This window comes from Anopheles cruzii, chromosome 3 (genome assembly GCF_943734635.1).
Source record: "Anopheles cruzii chromosome 3, idAnoCruzAS_RS32_06, whole genome shotgun sequence".
Classification (NCBI taxonomy): Eukaryota; Metazoa; Arthropoda; class Insecta; order Diptera; family Culicidae; genus Anopheles; species Anopheles cruzii.
This window is the reverse complement of record NC_069145.1, coordinates 54,119,704-54,138,726: the sequence shown is the minus strand read 5'-3', so window position 1 is coordinate 54,138,726 and position 19,023 is coordinate 54,119,704. Positions and strand designations below refer to the sequence as shown.

The 19,023-nt window shown below is 44.7% G+C and overlaps 1 protein-coding gene and 1 non-coding gene across 2 annotated transcripts in view; both read left to right on the top strand.

Annotated features, from left to right (window-relative positions):
• LOC128274455 (lysosomal alpha-mannosidase-like) overlaps positions 1 to 19,023 on the top strand; it is a 55,120-nt gene that overhangs the window by 33,732 nt on the left and 2,365 nt on the right. The window lies entirely within an intron of this gene.
• Positions 9,733 to 9,803, top strand: Trnag-gcc (transfer RNA glycine (anticodon GCC)). Its single transcript has one exon. It is a non-coding gene; the product is annotated as a tRNA-Gly (tRNA).

Here is a 19,023-nt window from a genome sequence, read left to right as displayed (position 1 = left end):
TTGCACCATTTCGCGGAATCGCGGTACATACACAAACAACCTTCCTATCGGCAATTTAGGTCACGCTCACCTGAGACAGCCGACAATATTATTGTTTCTGATCTTTTCTTCATTTTTTCGGAGACCGTGCAAGTCTGGTGATCGAGGCTAACAAACCGTTTGAAAAACAGTCATGTGGCAAACCGCGTTATTACGCTAAATTAAAGTGGAAATTGACGTTTGGGAACATTAATATTTTTTACAAACTAATCAATATGAGACATGATTCACTTTGTTTCTTTAAATGTTTAAAAACCTATGTCAAGGTAAATTTTAAACTTTGATGAATGTTTTGAACGCTTTTGAGTACATAGTTTGAGTACAAGGAGTGTTCAAAAATTGTTGCGACATTTGAATTTAGCGGACTACGTTTATCCGATTTTTTTGTTGCCTTACACATATCTGTGACTTATGGTGTAAAAATCGGCCATTTTGAGTAATCATTCAATTTTTCACAGCCGTTGTGCTTGGACGTGCTGTGGCTCATCGTCGATTTTTGTGTACTCCAAAACCAATTGACCACAAATAGATCATTTATATTTTGAGAACCGGAAAAGGTCACAGGGGGCCAGATCTAGAGAATACGGTGGCTTTGTCATCATTAGAGTGCTGTTTTGGTCAAAAATTCGCGAAGAAACCACGATGTTTGAGCAGGAGCGCGACAGCCAATTTTGGGTTTCCCACAAATCCGGGCATTTGTGACGGATTGCTTCGGGCGAATTGCGTATAACTTGCAGGAAATATTCTTTATTTGCCGTTCTATCTTCTGTAAACAACTCATAATGCAGCACGACCCTACAATCGAAGAAAACTGTAAGCAAAACTGTTCACATGCGACCAAACTTGGCACTTTGTCGTTCACATCGTCTCGGCCCTCTGAACAATTTTGAAGGACCGATAAGCGCTGCTTTTGGTCTTAATAGCTTCACCATAAGCCATGGTCAACATTTCGAATGCGTCCGTGCCCTTAATTTTTTTTCACACAAAATTTGATAACGATTCTTTGCCATTCATTTTTTTTGGAATAGAAAAAAATCGACAATGAGCCAAATCCTGTCCAAGCAAAACAGCTGTCAAAAATTGACTGATTACACAAAATGGTCAAACTTGTCACCAGAAGCCACTGACATGTGTAGCAACTTAATGCCACAAAAACATCGGATGTACGAAATGTCGCAAACATTTTTGAACACCCCTCGTATAACGAGAGCGTTTTAGTCCACGGATGTGGGGTGAATATTTGAACTAAGGTAATTTGGATTTTGGAAGAAGCAATAAAATATATTATTGGCCACAATTGAATCATCAGTATTATTTCATCGCACACAATTCGTGTTACAATTCGCGTTTTGTTTGAGTTCTTAGTAATTTTTATTATTTGTATACCACTAAGAACCACTGTACTCTTTCAATTTACTCACAAGACTTATGTAAACGTCAAGCCTTGTCGCGATATAGCAATCAAACTTCTTTAATGTCTTCGTTCAATGGGCTTCGGTCATTATTTTAGTATAGTCTTAAATGTTCCAATTATGAACAAACTACTATTGTATTTACCTAAACGACTTGCAAACTAATATAGTCGTCACTCGTGTGGAACATGGATACGAAACAAACGAGCAAGCCGCATCCCATCGGATTGATCGTTAACGAGTTCAACCGAAGAGTCCCAACATTTCAGGTTCTTCGGGTTTAAAAGCTTTTGTATTGAGTTTTATTTCAAAACGCTTGTAAACCGAACGACAGAAGTAAACTCATAACTCATAATCGCGCCCTTCGCGGTGGAACTGTTTTGGAAAATCGCATAACCAACACACGAATCTCAACGTGACGGTCAAGTGACGCCACTTGACCACACACTTGACTTGACGTCCGTGACTCTGTTCCGGTTCCACGGCATGTGTCCGGATGTCCGCTGTCCGCTTTCTGCCACCCCGGCTACCGGGGTGGCCTTCTTCGGCATCGGCGTCCGGACCGCCGTCTGGGCGCAATGATTAACGGCGGGAAGGTATTATTATTTCTAAATTAGGCGTGATTATGGGAATTTGCAATTGATTTTCCACCGGCACCGGCGTCGTTCACCTTGGCGGGCTAACGGGTTTTCTTTATTTTCTCCGCTCTGTCTTCGCCCGTACACTTCTCAATCTGCATCGTGCATCGCCAAACCCAAAAAAAAACAAACCGTCCCGCATTGGTTTTGGAGTTCTCCCCGGGGCGGGGAGTGCTGTGCTTTTTTCCTTCGGCTGCCACTTCGACGTCACCACGGCGACTTTCGTTGCCGGCTAAATGACGGACGAAACGGTCACCGGGAGTTTTGCATGCACCTTCCGTTCCGTTCGGGACGTTGGAAAGTTGGCCCCACCACAGGACCGGCTGAGTGTGTGTGAGTGTGTGCGGTACCGGATCTACGGAACCCCGCGCCACCACCGACCGGAACTGCAGCCGTAAATAAAGGGAACGATGGATGAAGTTTTCCTTCCTGTACCTGGGACCTCCATGTACCGAACCACTGCGTGCAGAGGGTCCGCTGTCGATGTCGAAGCGGTAGGTGAAGTTGTGAACGGGCCCCTTGGCGGGTCCCCTCGGGACCTGGCAACTGGTCTCAACTTCTTCGCGCCCCGGTGCTTCGGGCGATTTCGTGCTGGGCAGGAAGTCGATGATGAGGTCTAATGTGACGTAAACACCACATAAACTGGGCACCGCGAATATCGACACGGACAGATCGTGTCGACTTTTGCTGCACTCTGGCACCACCACCACCGTGGCCAGGCTTTCTTTAACTCCCAAGCATAACTTTCACGCCCGCTGTCCCGTCCACTTGAACTTTAAACTTCCAAACGACGTCACGGCGGTTAATAGGGCCGCCGCGTTCGGAAGGATCACCGCGAACCCCGGGCGGGGAGGACGCTTTTTTGCGACGCTTCTTCAACACCACAATGGCCGCCCAGTCGTCGGGGTGCCGAACGGGGCAGCTCATTAACGAGCGCGTCCCTTTGCGAAAATATGCTGCGGCAGTGTTTAACTGCTGACTGACACCGGTGGGGCCGCGCCAATCCTGACGTCCATTTGGGCCAATTTGTTAGACAAGTGTAGACGCGCGGTGGGAGTCCATCTAAATCCACACCGTCGGCCGCCCTCGGGGAACTCGGGGCGTGGGGAGCGAGCGGAAAACACAAATAAACAAACAAACCATTTTCCTCGCCGGGCGGGCGACCGTAAAAAAAAGGAGGCACACGAAACCGGAGCCGTCCGAAAGCGAAACTGACTTATGGCTGGGAAATGAGTAATTTTCCCATCCACCCCCCGAAAAAAGGAGCCATTGCTTTCCGTGTTTCTTTAACCGAACGGGGACTAACGACCACGGGGAGAGAGGTAAGCGTCGCCTGACGCCATAAGAAAATGGGTGTTAAATCTGCCCATGGCATGCAATAAAAATATTTACACCAAAAGCTGTTGACCTTACTGTTGGGCCGAAGTTAGTGTCCAGCTAGTTTTGGGAACTTTCGTTTCCCTTCCCCCCGCTGCCCGACACTTCCGGGCCGTTTTCGGGACATGGTAGCGCCAGCGAAAGCGCAAACCTCAAGACAATTATCCTCGGAAACCGCCGGGCCCGGACAAGTATCCGTGTCCTCGTGCCAACAAACGCGACGCGCGAGGACAAATAAAAGCGAAATCAAATACAAATTATGTCATTACTAATTTATTATTCTAATTGCGCCCATTCCGGGCCCACCTCCGTTCGGGTTCGACCGAAGGACCACTCAAGCGACCAACGGAGAAGGAAACGGAGAAGGAAATCCAACTCACGTCAAAGCAAACAACTTCCCAAGCACAATTATGCATCGTTAGTCAGGGAGAAAGTCTATCAATAATTTTCCCATTTTCCCAACCCACCAAGCTGGTGAGGTGACGATAAATTATCAAACCAAAAGCAGTTAATGCTCTTACCGCTTCGTGGCAGGAACTGACTGGTGCGCGGTTTCGGTTCACTTTCGCTTTTCATCTGCTTTTCATCTGCCTGTGGAGGTCGGAGCCGCTCAGCCCTAAAGATCTCAGCTAAAGAAACAGTTTTTTACGAGCCGCGAGAAACCACGACAGCGCGACCCCGAAACCCCCAAATGAACCGTTTGGTCCAACAAAACCGGAAGATAGCAAAGGAGGCTGACGGCAAACTGCACAAAAGTAGCGTACAGTCGCAGAACAATGGACTGCGATTTTCCAACAAAAAGTGCGGGCCTCTCTTGGGACACAGTTCCTGCCGCCGCGAGTGGGCCGCGTACAAAGGATCGGTTGGAATGTATACTTTTTTGGTCACCGAGATTTGTAACTACTGTCGGGTGCGGGGAGAGTGTTTGTCTCTTGTGCCTTCTCTCGGGTGGAAAATGAAAGGAAAATTTCCTTTGACGAGTGCTGCGAGGTGAAAAGTCTCAAAAGTTTCTTATCAACCGTCGGTCCAAGGCACAAGACACGGCGTTATTAAACGGGGGCCGAGGGATCGATGACGTGACAATGGTTGTGCATCCGTGGTCCGGTAGCATTTGAGGGGCCAACCTCCCAAGAAAAACGGAAGGATTTTAAGAAAAAGGTTTTCCGATCTAGGGGCCGGTTACGGAGATTTGTTCTAGGTTGGAATTTCTTCAGCCAACAATTGGTGCCACTTTTGCGCATTCAATTAGCTTATTATTTGAAGGAGACAGAACAACGACTCCCTCAATGGACGGACAAGATAATGTTTTTCATTTCAGTGTGGCTTAATGTTATCGAGTAAGAAATCGTAATCTACTCATCGTAACAGATGCTTGAAAAAGTGGCATATAAGGAATTCTACTTACTTTTGATTAGAGACAGATGTTTCAATACATCTATAGTAATAAACTAATCTACTTCAAGTCCAGCCAGTCCTGGGCTATGTAGGTAACATAAACATTATAGATGCGACGAAAGAGACGCAAGAACGGGAGTCTTTGACGCAGGCCAAGACCGCTCGTCAGTTGTGGCGTGATACGAAAAATAAACTAATTACTACTAACTTTCCGAGGAACGAATGTGATTTAAAAATACCTTTATTTTGGAAAGAACTATCACCATATATTTATGCACCCAATCTTGTATTTTTTTGCTGATAAGTGTAAGTGTCCCAAAAGTTCTATTGGCAGCCTTTGCTAATATTTGTCACTTCAAGTGATGTCATACAAATTGATGTTTTACGATTTTGTTCTACAAACTGGGTTTTTTATCACGATTACTTTCCTTCGACCGATCTAAAAGGTTACAATAATAATCGGAATTCATTGTTTTATCGGTTTGCAAGTAATCACCAAATAAAATTCCTTTCGCATCCCAAAAAATTGATGTTAATACATTCTTGACCGATTTCTAGGCACAAATTTGTTCCGAAGACGAAGAATCAGGTTCATACCACTCTTTAGCCCATTGTTTTGACTCAGGATCATGGTGAAAGACCTATGTCACGCAATTCACTTTATCCTGATGGAACACAACACCAACACCAACACCAACAACACCAGTTGGCAGGTCTGAATTTAGTTTTGGTCACACGGAAGCACCTCATAATAAATGGTTCCTTCCAAATCCCACCAGATTACCTGTCCTGGTTTGGCCACCGTTTTGGTTGCTTCACCACGCTTAGACTACGATCGTTTTCGCACAATATTGTCGTTGTTGCGCCAAAGACTTAAAACTATTTCATGTTTGATCTTTAGATCTTGAGCGATGCTCCCAATAACGCGAGTTAGCAACGCTCGCATCTTGTCTCAACGATCAGCCATCGGAACATCCGTTAGGGGTACACCGGCAAGCAGACCATTTCCAGAAGGACCTCCGTTAAGGGTACACCGGCACAACAAACAGATCGTTCGAACGAACACATTAGGGTACATCCGGCAGGACCTCCGTCATAACCGAGCACCGGCATAATAAGCAAATCATCCCAACAAACCCATTAGCCAAACAAACACATAAACCAGCCTTCAAATGATTCAGGCTAGGATAGCAGAAGATAGAGTAACCGAAAGATAAGTTAGCTAGAAATACGAAAGTATATAAGATCTTGTGCAGATAGAAATAAATCAGTTTTGTACGTATGTTTGAAACCATCAGACGTTATATTAGATTCGAGTTTTCCGTTAACCGGGTAAGAAACTCTAGCTTGCGATAAGGCAGTTACTAATATGCCGCCCAACTTTGATTATTTCTGTGATTTTATTGACATTTTCGACGACGGGTCTGCCTGTGCGAGGTGCCTCTTAACATTAAAAAAACCTGAAACGGGTCGATGAAACCAAAATTTTTCGTAGCTGGCTGTTGCAGTATCGGCACCATAAACACCATGCACAATTTACACCCTGTTTTCACCTTTGATAAAGACAAACTGTAAAATGTACTAAATTTTCTCCTTGTTGACTTCTATAGTTACTACCATGTAACTCACAAACGAATGGAACAAACAAAACCAAACGGTGAAAGCATTTTTTAAGTGTGAAGTGTGAAGAAGTGTGAAGTGAGCATAAACTTGACTACATAAACTACATACTTACTACATACTTTACCAAATATCGATCACTAAAGCCATCTACCAGAAAAAAAGGCTTACCTTTTAGCCAACCGTATTATTGATAATGAATATAACGTTAATTGTATTAGGTCTAGGTGTTAATTCGTGCGGTTTACAATACATGGCACTGCTCACTAAGTAAAACGAATATTTTTGAAATGAAATATGTGTTTGACAGCTACTGTCATTACGCATCTAACGCAGTATATGTTTTTTTGCTAAAGTGCAAACAACACCTTTTATAAGCATTTGAACATGTCAAGTTTTGTTCCTTGTAGAGTAGTTTTGTGGGGAGTACTTTTTCATTACTGCTTGCACGGCAGCAAAAGGGGTTCTTGTACCGAATCGTCACTGGTTATGAAAAGGGGAGTTATTACAAGAATCCTAAACGCAAAAAACCCTGCATACAGCTTGGTGAACCAGGGCCACCGCAACTAAAGCAAAATATTCCTTGCGCAAAGGTTATGCTGTGCATATGGTGGGATATGAAAGGTGTGGTATACTTTGAGCTTTTAAAACCTTACTAACTTGTTGAAGGACAATCCCATAAACCACAATTAATCCATTTGAAGTAAAGCTTTGGCCATGAAACGACGGAAATGGGATAAAAGACATGATAAGCTGGTTTTTAAAAAGGCAAAACTCGATCCCACATCGCAAAACCGGTCAAAACCTATCTCGAAAATGTCGGATGGGAACTATTAACCCCCCCGCGCTATTCACCAGATGTTGCTCTTTCTAACTAGTATTTGTTCCGTTACATGAGTAACGATTTGGCAGCACAGCGGTTCTTCTCTTATGAAGGTATAGAAAAATGGGTCTCTGACTGGATCGCTGATAAGGATAAGAATTTCTATCGACACGGAATCGAGAAATTACCCGAAAGATGGGAGAAAGTCGTCGCTAACGACGGGCAATACTTTCAATAAGTTAGTTATACGTTATGTTGTTGTAATTAGGTTATAAATATTGAATAAAAACCGCACGAATTAACACCTAGACCTAATACATACCATCTTTTCCTTATTGATGTTTCCGATAATTGTAACTTTCAAATACTATATGTTTAACACACTGTAGAAATCGGATAAAGATTTTATTAAAAGTTTAACATGCTGTTAACTAATCCGTTCGGTACACAACCAAACTAGAGACTTCTCGCGCACGAGTGGATGCAACAACTTTACGGCTAATTGCACTGCTTGTATGAATCCACTTGAATCCGTAACCGATTACTCTCGACGCACAGTTTGGCTTGACCGCCAAAAAAAACCACCACCGAGCCAAATTAGCAAATTACCCATTCAACCACCGGTACTTAAGCTTTGCCCGGAAGTTGCACACCGGTTGACCCACAGAACGCACGTCAGCAATTATAAATCAATACCACAAAGTTCACATCGATCGAAGAAAACGGTGTTCCGGTGGCCACCCACGGTCCACCATCACGCGACACCGCAAGAGATCGCCCCGGTGCTGGCCAAAGTTTTGCCGACAACTTTTCCCACATCTGCCGGGTTCGCCAAAGAGGACCCAAGAGCAAGAAGTTGCGGAAACCGTGCCATTTTGTGTTCTACCTACTTAGGCAACTAGTTGTCGGATGGGCGAGGGCGGCACATATGTTATTGAGTTTCGATGGATTTCCCGCCCCCCGGGAAACCGCTCGTGCTGCTGCGTCCAACCCATGACCGGTTATCCTGGCCCGCTATATAATGCACTCGAACCCTGCTGATGCAGGATGGTGGTGATAAATGCACCCATCGCAGGCCACCCCGTTCGCCGAGTGATTGTCGTCGTCACATGCAACCGACGACTGACCGCCGTTGGAAAGGGAAAACTTTTGCTCGCAGCCGCGTAAACAATCGAAATGAAACTACTTCCTGGCGCGCGGAGGTCGGCGGCGGTTGACTTTGTAATGAAAGTTTACGTAAACAGTCACATAATCATGTTGCATTTACCGAAGATTTATTCGATTGCAGAGTAGAGTTGTTGCGATATGAGTACGGCGTCGTACGGCTTGCATCTCCCTGGAGAATAACTTAATTGACTGTAAACTTTTCTTCTCTTTTTCTCCTCGCCACTTATGGCACACACACACACACACACGAACCCCCCGACTACCGTGGACCGGAACCGGATATCCTGGTATGCCGCGAATGCATGGCAGTCGATCCGAAATTCAGTGCACCGATAGCCAACGTGACTGTGCCGGTTGGCCGCGAAGGAGTGATGACGTGTACGGTGCACGACTTATACAAATACAAGGTAATTGGCCACCATTTTCCGGTTTCAATTATTCGTTTCCGCCGCAATTGAACTTGGTCAGGGGGGGGGCTTTCAATCCAGTTGGAAGCTTCACATGGAAGGGAAATGAAATTTTTGGCGGAAAATGTTTGGAAAATCTTGTGATCTTTAATAATCGTCTCTTTTTTCATTTGTTTCGATCGGAGGTCGCCTGGCTAAGGGTCGACACGCAAACCATCCTGACGATCGAAACCCTCGTGATCACCAAGAGTGAACGAATCGCGATCACACACACCGAGCAGCGGATCTGGCAGCTGCGCATAAAGGACATCCGGGAGTCGGACAAGGGATGGTACATGTGCCAGATCAACACGGACCCAATGAAGAGCCAGATGGGATACCTCAATGTTGTCGGTAAGCCGAGCAAGTAAGAAGTTATGCCATGTGTTAGTAATTTTTGACAGTCAGTTGTAGAGCCAACGAGTGTTCTAATGATCGTTTTTGGAATGATCGGAACAACAATGCTCAAAACACTGTTGCTACAAATTGAACGGTTATTAAGTAAGAAGTGAACGTAAATTCAACAATTAGGAAAACCCTTAACCGATGCCATAAAATACAGTGGCCCCGTTATTAGTGGAGATTGGTGATGGGACGTTGTTTGCTTGTCTTACCTTCGAACTTTTCTGAGGCAATGATAAACTTGCGTTAGAATGAATCAGTCACATTCAAAATCGATATCAAGCAAAAAGATGTGTTAATTCAAATCTTTGTCAATCATTAAAAGGAATCAACTCAAAAGATCCCTAATTGATCTGTGTATTGAAGGAATGACGTTTCCGGCCAGTCTGCGTAAAGAGTTGGGTTGTCAAGAAGCATCGGTGGTTCAGTGGTAGAATGCTCGCCTGCCACGCGGGCGGCCCGGGTTCGATTCCCGGCCGATGCACAGTTCATCTTTTTTTTATTTCCCAAAAATCTACTATTACATGGTAGCTGCGTGTATAACTGATATATTTTAATTGTTCTGACTATTTACATTACAAAGCGTTGTTTAAACAGTGCAAAGATCGGGCTTATGGAAGAGTCTTTGATTACTCCAATTTTTTAAATATAAATTGTAAACCAAAACATATTTAAGCAATTACATAATTAATCAACCATTTTGTAGGTCAATGTTAACCCAAAGTCGGGCGCGATACAGCAACGTTATCCATGGTCTTCCTATCTCTAGTTGGACCCATTGGGCGCTGTATTCGCTTCTTCCTTCGGTACACCAGATTTCGCTTTCCTCCGCCACAACCACAAATCGGTCTGGGAACCAAATAAGGACACACCCACAGCCGATTTGCGTTCTTTTAATGGTGTCGCTCCACCGTTTTCTTTGCTCAAAGTTACGTCAAAAAGTCGCTGTTCGCGCGAGCTCATCATGACTTCATTTCGGATTCCGCAGGACTTCCAGCGGGGCTCCTGCTCTCAGCTTACGAACCAAACGCGCTCTTCTCTCGTGACCACCTAGCAACTCTGCGCGTTGCTCTGGGGCCCACTGCCCGATTGTCTTTCGACACGAAAACTGTCAACCGTCTCAACCATTGCGAAGCCGGCGTTTGAAGTTCGACTTTCAAGACAACCCTCGCCGCCGGCGAAGGACTTCGGGCAGGTGAAAATCACGTTTCGTGACATTCGATGCCCGGAGAAACGAAACCCCAGAGAGGCCGGTCCCCCGCGTCAGTGTCGCCCCAACCCCAACGCCGCCAAACCACGCACAATTAAAGGTTTATTTACATAGTGGCGCGCCTGGTGGGCGAGCTGAAGGTGGCAACCGTTTCATGAAATAGTGCTGCAGCAATGTTACCATAGTGGCGCTGAGGGGGCCACACCACTTGCACCCAAACACCGTTGGCAATGCGTAAAGAAATTCCGTCTGTTTCCAAAAGTGGCAGTCAAACCCTTGGCTTGGCCCACAAACTACGGCCGACTTGTGCGCCGCGGTAAGGTTTCTTATGGTTTGCGCGTAGAGTGCGTGTCAATGCTTTCCCCTTTCTACGAAATCCCTATGGTTTTCCTACCGCAGTTACGCAAATGTGAACGGTTACAATGAAAATTTAAACACTTTCGCCCGAGCTGTCCCGGATTCCTAGGCAAAGATGTAAATGGCGCTGGGCAGCCGAGGGGACAAAGTTTTATGGAGATTTTTATGTGTTTCATGCAGGACTTCACCACAATCCGAAGCAGCCGAGTCCGAGAAGCCAACCGGACGGACGAATGGACCGAATGACCGTTTGATGTGCAGGGTTAACGGTTGGCACGAAATCGGGGAATCAGCTGTTTGCTGGGATAAGTTGGGTTATCCTGTAGAAGGGCACGCGAACAGGACTAAACTGATATTAAAATACCGACAAGATAGAGACCACTATCAAACTCAGCAATGAAAATGATGTGGTAACTGTCACACGTTCACACTGTTGAATACGAGAGCTATTAATTGTCCAGAATTAGGAAGTGGATCTAAAGGTATCGATGTTATTGAATCGAAAGGTTGTTGAAACTTTAATTAGAATGTGTTATTATTATTTCAGTTTAGAAACCAAACATTGTATTGTGCAAGCATTTAAACAATTTCATTTCATTTCATTTCATTTCAATATTTCTACATGCACTTTCGCCCGAGCTGTCCCGGATTCCTAGGCAAAGATGTAAATGGCGCTGGGCAGCCGAGGGGACAAAGTTTTATGGAGATTTTTATGTGTTTCATGCAGGACTTCACCACAATCCGAAGCAGCCGAGTCCGAGAAGCCAACCGGACGGACGAATGGACCGAATGACCGTTTGATGTGCAGGGTTAACGGTTGGCACGAAATCGGGGAATCAGCTGTTTGCTGGGATAAGTTGGGTTATCCTGTAGAAGGGCACGCGAACAGGACTAAACTGATATTAAAATACCGACAAGATAGAGACCACTATCAAACTCAGCAATGAAAATGATGTGGTAACTGTCACACGTTCACACTGTTGAATACGAGAGCTATTAATTGTCCAGAATTAGGAAGTGGATCTAAAGGTATCGATGTTATTGAATCGAAAGGTTGTTGAAACTTTAATTAGAATGTGTTATTATTATTTCAGTTTAGAAACCAAACATTGTATTGTGCAAGCATTTAAACAATTTCATTTCATTTCATTTCATTTCAATATTTCTACATGTTCGCCGCTCGGGCTTAACATTACTAATTCTTATTCTTAAAACATTACTAAAGCTTATTGACTAATTAGGTTTGGGATGAGGAGTTTGGGAGGAGGATTACTTCTGTTTTTTAAACATTCAGTTTCTTCAAATACTTTTTCGTTTTACATGATCGTTTGATAATATGTTACTTTAAGAGCAACTATTTCAGTCAATTCCCCGTTCCTCTTTTTGAATTACAGTTGTACCACAATTTACCACCACAACTTTTGAGATCATAAAACCTTATACTCTTTGAAAGAAATAAACCTTATGTTTAATGTTTATGCGAAGCCTTCTGCATTCTTATATAATTTGACAGATGTAGGAAGTTTGAATTAGAAAGAGTCAAAAGAATTTGGTATCTCATATTTTCATTATAAATAGTTATTCAAGTAGTTAGTTATATAAATAGTTAGGGTATTGTCGTAGCAGTTATAATATAAAATAGTAAATTTATGTCTTATGTTTAACTGCAGAGTGAATAAAGTCCAATCGTAGAAATCCGCGTACTACTTGACTCATAATTTATAGAGTAGCTAAACCAATTACTAAACTGAACAGATTCTAAGGAGGAAAGATTTGTGATAGATGTGATTTCTCATTCGCCACACCGTTTATCGACAATCGATGAAAAAATTATCGTAAACTATTTTTAATAGGTTTATTTTGCTCCTTAACGATACTCGTAATGTGATCTGCGCTTGTACTTCGATGTCTCGATAAAGAGCAGCCAAATGAGCTTGCCGATTGCCGGGAAAACAGCCTACACCTTGCCTCTTGACGATGGTAATCGGGGCTTCGGCACCAGCCACCAAGGATCAAAGTGCCCGAGACCGGGCGTCATAATCCTGATCAATAATTATTACTTACAACAACACAAACTGGCAAACGGCAGTCGAGTCTTACACTCAATTCATCCACCACTTCTCACGCAGTGCCACCCGACATTCTGGATTACCCGACCAGCAAAGACATTGTGGCGCAGGAGGGAACCAACGTGAGCCTAAGCTGCGCGGCGACAGGCGTCCCGGAGCCCACAGTTACCTGGAGGCGTGAAGGGGAGAAATTAGTCACATCCGTGGAGGATTCCGGAAGTATGTATTATGCATTATGCCCTCTGCCTACGCTGCCGCCATCCGGTACTAATCGAACCTCGCCATCGAATCCTTCGAATAGTAACGAGCCACGATGGGCCGATACTGCACATCGTCAACATTCAGCGGCACAACGCGGGCTCTTATCTTTGTATCGCATCGAACGGCGTTCCCCCGACGGTCAGCAAGCGGATTATCGTGACGGTCAACTGTGCGTCGAAGGACCTGGCTCCGCAGGCTAGCGCTCTGTTCGTGCGATTAATGCTTCGTTTCTCATTTAAATTTCCAGTCCCACCGATTGTGCGACTCTTGACCCGTCAGTACTACGCCGAGCTGGGGGGCCGAGTCGTCCTCGGGTGTAACAGCGAGGCCCAGCCGAGCTCCATCAACTACTGGATGAAGGGAAGGGGCGAGATCATCCTGCAGGGCGGAACCTACGACAAGATGCTGGAGGATCACGTCTTCAAGGTGGCGATGCAAATCGTTATCCGGCTCGAGAAACCGTCCGACTTCGGCGTGTACAAATGTGTGGCCAAAAACTCGCTCGGCACCACCGAGGAGTCGGTGAAAGTCTACCGTAAAACCTGTCCGTCTCGAGAGGAACGCTCCGTCCGGCTCCGATTCAGATCGCTAACCGTGTCCCTCTCCGCTTCCTTTTCTAGCAGCAAAACCCAATCAGGCAGAGAATCAGATCATTCAACACTCGAACTATCTCGGCTCGGGGACGTTCATCAAGAACTACACGGAGAACAAGATCAACGAGATCTTGCTGGGCGCTTCGGCCAGCTCTTCCGGGATACCTACTGGCGGGACTCGGCTCGGAGTCTGCTTTGCAATAGCGCTGTCGATTGCGGTGGCTCGCAGGACGTTATGATGAGGAGCGAGCATGGATCAGCGAGCCCACAACAAACGTTATACGATTTAGGAAATATCTGCATGCATCCTGAGCTGTGTTATTACATTTGCGTAAACTGTAACTAACCCGTCGTATGAAGCGCTCTACTGTTGAGCGAACCAGAATAAACTAACAATTAGAATGTCTGTAGTGTTCACACTGGTAATTTAATTTATTATAATTAAGCACAAAATATTCGAAATATCCAACAGAAACTTTGTTTTGAATGTTTTCGAAACATCATCACTGAAGCATTCTGACAGATCTTTTGCCGGCAAACTATAATAACTTAATTACTGTTAATGAACTGGATCCCCCAAACCAATTGACAAATGATTCGGAGAAATCCATCAAAACTGTAATGGAATTAAGTGAACTAGCCATCTATTTCATAAAGATATTAAAGTTACACTAGAAAATGGGACGATTGTTTATTTCGATAAATCATAACTTCCCTACCATGTTGTTGTCAAATCTAGTCTGGATCAGCATTTGCAGCACATTGAACAAATAGAAATTTCTATAATCCTCGCTAGTGTCCTCAAATGATAGAGTAGAACAACAATAGCAAATCAACTCATAGCCGGGGATAAATTACATTTTATTAAATGTTCCTCCCGATACGGGAAGCCCTTCTGGTGCTCCCCCCATTCCCCGACTCTGGTCTCTGTGGTCGGTCCGAATAGGCAGGAAAGAGACAAAATACTAAAAAAACCACGAATCGAAACCGTTATTAACCGACAGCAAATATTTCAAATACAAAAAAAAGGTTTCGTCAACCGCGTACGAAATAAGGTGAAATATTTCACCACCGGTTGTATGCAATATCATGAAGCTGCAATATTTCATGACAACCGTTAAACCCTTGAATGCAGAGTTTGAAATATTAATTGACCGTATATAAAAAAATCTACAGGGTGGTCAAAAACGCGTGCACATTTTGAACTACTCATTATTTGACGTTTAAAACGTCAAACTTGATTCTGGAAAATGTAAACATTTAGTAGACACTTCCAAATTTACGAAATGGGTCGCTTTACGCTTGAAGAAAGCTGAGAAATATTAAAAACTTACTTCCAAAGTGGTAGGTCTAATCTCAAACTGTACGATATTTGAAAAGCACATTTCATGTAAGCTTATTCCCACCTCGGTGGTTATGTTAACAAGCAGAATTGTCGCTTTTGGGGTTCGGAAAACCCACACGTCGTGCATAAGAAGCCAATGCACCCACAACGAGAGACTGTTTGGTGCGGATTTTGGTCTAGTGGCACCATCGGCCGACGTATGAAAGAATGAAGAAAGAGCCGTCGTAACCGTCGATGGCGAACGCCACCGAGAAATGTTGGTTAATTGTTTCTTTGGCGAAATTGATGCTGAGAACTTAGCCGACATTTGGCTTCAACAGGATGGCGCTACGTGCCCTACAACGACAGCCACGATCAATTGTTTGCGCCGCATCTTCGGACAGCGAATAATCAGCAGAAATGGTGATGTGAATTGGCCTTCAAGAAGCTGCGATTTGACGCCTTTGGATTATTATCTTTGGGGAGCGGTGAACGATAAATGTTATGCAAACAAACCAACAACTATTGACGACCTTAAGAGCGAAATTGAAATTGCCATTGCCGCGATAGGACCAACGACAGTCGAAAAAGTGCTCAAAAATTGGGTCGACCGAGTAGGGTACTGCGAAGCCAGTCGTGGTGGACATTTGAGCGAAATTGTTTTTCGCACATAAATTTGATGATCAACCTTTCAAATAAATGTTTAAGCATCGAAAAATATTCAGCCGTTTTTGTTTTATAACCAAATCAAAATGTGCACGCGTTTTTGACCACCCTGTACTTCAATCTTCATCATCTTTACTTCAATCTACTTCAAGTCCAGCCAGATCCTGGCCTATGCTGATGACATAGACATCATAGGTCGACGGCTCTCCGATGTAGTTCAAGCCTACACAGGGATTGAGCATGCGGCGGGGAATCTCGGCCTGCAGATAAATGAAAGTAAGACCAAGTTTATGATGGCGCCACCGTCAGCAGCAACATCGGCGAGCATACGTGGGGGTGACGTACTAATAGGTGACCGAAAGTTCGAGGTCGTCCCGAGCTTCACCTATCTAGGGTCAAAGGTTAACACCAATAACGACATAACTGAGGAGATTCGCGCCAGGGTGTTAGCAGCCAACAGGTCATACTATAGTCTGAGGAAACTATTTCGCTCACATCTCGTGTCGCGACGGTCGAAGCTGGGATTATACAGAACCTTCATAATCCCAGTACTCACATACGCATCTGAGACATGGACACTATCGAAAACTGACGAAACCCTCTTAGCCGCGTCCGAGAGGAAGATGCTCAGATTGATATTTGGCCCCGTATGTGAGGAGGGACAATGGAGGAGCCGCTACAACAGCGAGATGTACGCAATGTACGACGACCTCACTGTCGTGCAGCGTGTGCGTCTCGCCAGGCTCCGGTGGGCTGGTCATGTTATGAGAATGGCGGACGACGAACCAGCCCGTAAAGTCCACTTAGGCCGTCCGGAGGGACAGAGGGGGCGTGGTAGGCCCCGTGTGAGATGGAGAGATTGCGTCGACCGGGACGCGATATCGGCCGGTATCCAGATGTGATGGACGAAGGCTCTCGACCGCGAGCGGTGGAAAGATTCCTTAAAGCAGGCAAAGACCGCTCGACGGTTGTAGCCGGATAAGTAAGTATATAAAAAAATATAAATTTAATAAATAATATAAATATACGAATATGAAGATGGAATGAAACTGTAAAACTTACGAGTAAACTGACCGCTCGTTGGTTGTAATTACTGTATAAGAAGAAGAAGCATGTTAAACGGTCACGCCTCTACCGAAGCTAAAATCGAAGAGTAACCATTTCTTCGTAACCAAGTAACGAAGGACCATTTCTATACCATCCTGCAAAACGAGAAGTCTCAGATATGAAACCGATAAGGATAATGAAAAAATTGATCAGTTTTGGATACGCAAGTAATTGGCGTGATTGGCCGTACCATATTTGCGTGAAAGGACATCCACAAAGTCACATAGGTGAATCCGGGCTGAGCTACAAATAGATCATGTATTGATTGATCGTCGTATCAATAGAGTCTGCTCAACGTCAGGAGCCATCATCCAACCTATAGAGGGACCAACATCAATTCAGATCACTATCTGATGGGCGCAGTGATTTGATGGAGTGATTTGATGCAAAGTAACTTGCCCAAGTGCAATGGGTGGGAATAATAAGTAGACTCGGTTCAAGAACCAAGAACGGATGCAAGAATCGTACAAACATACCATCAGGAAAACATCGCAAAAGAGAAGCGGTCTACGAACCCGCTCGCTAAGTATTTTTTGACCATCCACAGAAGATGGTCGTGGTAAGCTCCATGTGAGATAGTACATCGAACATCGAAAGTGATGGTGGAACGGCCAGATTTACGAGTTGGTAGACGAAGACACTCGAACGCGACCGGTGGAAGGAGTCTTTGTTGCAGGCCAGGGCCTCCAGGCCATTGTAGTTACCGGATAAAGGTAGAGGAGCCCAGAGAAGAAGATGAAGATAGATATTAAGGGGTAAGACTAGATTCTGAGACAGATAGGTTATAGCTAGAGTAACTCAATCCTATATTTGCATTAGTAAAACGGATGTCTAAATCGTGCACAACGACATTTAAAAAGTTAGCAAGATTCTTAAACTATGTGGGAAAATAAAAAAAAAACTAATTTTATTTACTGTGGAATTAAATTTGTAATATTAATTAGACTTGTAGAAGTCCAAACAATCTGAAGAAAAACCGACTGCAGATCAATAGCAAAACATAAAACACAACTCTTCTCAGTTACGGAACAGAGTGCCCTTAGAAAGTAGACCGCTTTGCACGACAAGTCCCCCATATCGTCTACCTGGCGGCACGTTTTTCGCCTTCGCTTGCCCTTCACCGACTAACCCATCGACCGACTGGCCAACTGAGGCGGAAAACGAAGAAGGAAACCAGACATAATTTTCACTTTCATCAATCTCTACCCAGCCTCGTGCATCACCTTCACCGTCGGCCGCCGCAGACAATCGAGAGGTCCGTCAACGGGCGGACGGTCATCGTTTCTCCGCAAGCATCTCGAGTAATTGGCTCCGTCACGTTTTATGCTCTTTCTCTCCAACACCACAGTGTCCGGCGGGACTAGTCCGGGTCTTATCGTCCCACAGGGCCCACCGCAACATGGGGCCATTTTTATGTTTGCATTTCTCCTCTCCAGCCTTTCGCGTGTGCTACGCGCCCGGTACGAAACTGAGAAACGAACGGAAGAGAAAAAGCCAAGTGTTTCCACGAAGGGCTCACACACGGGACACACTTGAACCTAGGCGATGGTGTAGGGTTTTTTGTGAATCATATCATCGACCCACCATGAGAACGAAGCTGATTGACGCCAAAACTAGCATAGATGAGAGCGACCCACTTTGATCGCGCATTCGGACAAGGCAGCTTTCTAGTGGCTAATTCGGAAGGGTCAACTATTCACACAGAGACTGGTGCAGCAAACCGGACTCCTGAGAGCTGGGCGCATCTTAACTTACCATACGTTACTTCACAGTATCCGTCGTGCATCAAACTTGATACTTATGAGAATGAGCCTTGTTAGGTGAATGCGATGACCATGCTAACGTGCTATCTACATAGAAACTGAAGTCATTTTTTAGCCACAGAAGCAAATGAGCTGCCGATATTTGCAATCAGCCGTGCAGTCGCCGATTAGAAACTTGAACCAATTATGAAATCCTTCTCAATTGTTCAATCCACACCCATCAATCATCCAATGATAGCCAAGCATCACCTTTCGTCTGCGACAAGCATGGCCTGACCTGGAGATAAGACCTGGAGTGTCTTCGCGGGCAACCAACACAACAAATCACCCATACGAAAGGGCGATTATCGTGGG